The sequence below is a fragment of the Alligator sinensis genome, unplaced genomic scaffold (assembly GCF_000455745.1).
Source record: "Alligator sinensis unplaced genomic scaffold, ASM45574v1 scaffold989_1, whole genome shotgun sequence".
In the NCBI taxonomy this organism is placed as follows: Eukaryota; Metazoa; Chordata; order Crocodylia; family Alligatoridae; genus Alligator; species Alligator sinensis.
Window position 1 is genome coordinate 963,410 of NW_005842266.1, and position 2,672 is coordinate 966,081.

General features: G+C 40.8%; 1 long non-coding RNA gene across 1 annotated transcript in view; it reads right to left on the reverse strand.

The window, feature by feature from the left end:
* LOC112550957 overlaps window positions 1-2,413 on the reverse strand; it is a 147,128-nt gene extending 144,715 nt beyond the window's left edge. Inside the window, exon 1 of the long non-coding RNA XR_003095044.1 lies at window positions 2,315-2,413. This is a non-coding gene — a long non-coding RNA (uncharacterized LOC112550957). The remainder of the gene's footprint in view (window positions 1-2,314) is intronic.
* Between the last annotated feature and the right edge of the window lie 259 nt (window positions 2,414-2,672).

The window sequence follows — 2,672 nt, forward strand, 5'->3', positions numbered from 1 at the left end:
GTTCCGACGTTCACCCAGTATCCTTACAGTGAATCCAATTATGAGTCTCTTGTGCTTTGTTTTGTTTTGTTTTGTCGTTTTCTTTTCTTTACAGGTCTAACCTCAGCAAAGCGGTAATCTACAGCCGCTCGATTGTGAGATCCATCGAGCACCAAGCTACAGTTCATTCGAGTCAATAGAGTGACGGCTATAAAGGAGACACTGATGCAGCGAATGTCCATCCGCTCAGGACTTGCTGATGCTGTTTTCTCTCATCTTATTAAATATTTTAATTGGCATTGTCTGTTATAGGAGAAGACGGACTGATTAATAAACGAGGGGAGTCCCAAACAGATGTTCTCCAATCAGACGATGATCAATAGTTGTTGTTATATGTTTAAGTTATTATATTCTATAGTTTGTTAAAAATACCGGTCTATAAAATTGTTTATGTATATATATTGGTTGTTTAAGCTTCGCCAGATCAGTAAATCCTGAAACAAAGATGCCTTATAATGTGCTCATGTGTCTAAAATTCCAGTTATGCCTTCGGCAAGGGGGCATGTCACAACCCAGTGATTTTGGTGCCTCGGCACGATGGAATTTTCCCGCCACATGAGAGCCTCTTGCACAGCAAAGGGTTTTTGTTGCAACAGAAAAACCCCGGTGCAAGAGAGTTCCCGCCATTTGAATGCAAATTTGTGTCCCGCTATTGGTCAGTTATAAATTATTCCTACGTGGCGGCTAGTAATTGGCTTGCTAGCCGTTTAAAATTTCGTGCAACTTCTGCCCAAGTCGGAGAACTTTGAGCACGCTGCAGAGTGCCTCTAAAGAGATCTGACTTGCAGCTGAGCTGATCGATAGACCTATCACCTATCGATTCTTCTCCCCGTCGCCGAGCGCAATCCTCGACGTACCCTTTCCCTGCGGGCTTAATTTGTGGACGGATTAGCTGGTCTGAGCCTTGCCAGCTGGAGCAACTCACATAGTTGTTTAAGCGACCGGACCACCTGCGTCGCGGCTACAAGAGGCATAAGTAAAGTTTTTGCAACCAATAAGCTGTGTCTGCCTCTCCATTCACCAGCCCGCCCAAACAACAGAGTGATTTTTGAATCATCTCGAGTCGGCTCCGGCTGTCCGAGACACCTACCATCTCTCAATCAGAGATAGGTCAGAAAAAAACAACATTTTTCCCCCTGAGAAGTTCTGAATCAAGTATTTTCTTTGTTATCCACCAGGACATTTTAACTTTCAACGTTATTTCACTTTGGCTCTTCCATCTAAATAAAAAGACATTTGAAGTCTAAATGAAAACTGTCATTTCAAAATTGATGCGTTAACGTAAAATGCCATTTGCTTTCAGTTTGTTTAATCAAAAAAATCCTGAATGCCATTTCATTTAGGTCTATAGGAAACCAAAAAATGTAGTTATGACAGTTCCCATGGAAAAAGAAATCAAGATTTTTTTTTGTGTAAGAATTGACATACTCCTGTGGGGGGTGGATATTGATTAAATCACATCTTTTTTGGCAGGAGAATTTTATGCATAAACAATAACATCCAGCTGTAGCTAAGGGAAGTTGTCTTTCCCCTATTGCAAGGCTCTGTGCTTTGACATTCAGCTTTCTACATAAGGGTGTCTAGCTGCAAGCTCCCTTCCAAGCCTGTTGCTGAGATACCTGAACTTGCCACATAGGTACTTAAAACTGCTTTCTCTTCAGCAGGTCTCAAGAGTGCTTCTGCCTGAATAGATACAATGCCACCACTCCCCCTCTGGATCCACCCCTAGATGAAACAGTGTAACTCATTTGCTTCCTTCCATCATTGAGGTCCATGCAAAACAGGAAGGACTTTGATTTTAAGGTCTTAGATGAAGATGCCAAATTTCATAGTCAATGAAACTAAGGGTTTGTCTACATAATAAAATGACATGTTTAAGTTAAATTATTTTAAAACATTTAGTTACAATAGTGCAATTCCCTGCACAAACTCCCTGACTGTGGCTTGAGCGTGGCTTATTTCCACTAACTTAAAATTATTCCTAATAAATTTCATCTAAAATGAATAAACCACTCCAAATTAATGGCCACACAAGAGTTTGCGCCAGTTTCAATCTCCACCTTACATTAAAACAATGCAGCTTTCTCATATTAACAAAGCCCAGTGAAACTCTCTCTCTCTCTACGCAGCTCAGTGGTATAGTGGAGAGGACAGAGGAGCAATGCCACATAGTTTGCAAAGTTGCTGCCTACATAGCACTTGTTCTGTGGACTTGTTGACATCAGAGACGCATCAGCATTTTTTACAGGGTGTATAATTAACTTTTGGAACTCACTATTCAGAAGTGGATGGGACAATTCATGGAGGATAGGTCCATCACTAAGTAGTAATCACGGTAGATAGGGCTGAAGCTGCTGAATCAGAGCTTCTTGAACCTCTGAGTGTTGGAAGCTAAAATGGAAGAGGAGGGGGTATAAAATTCTGGACATGCCTAGGTCACCATCCCTCTTAACTTCCACCCTCTGACACTTTATCAGACAGGAAACCTACCTAGATGGACCTGTGATCTAAACCAGTAAATGGCAATGCTTTTTTTCTAATGTTCTTATCTTTAAAATCTTTGAAATCATTTTCAACACATGAAAAACTTAAGCATTATTGCAGAACTATGTTGAAGTGGCTTCTATTGAAAA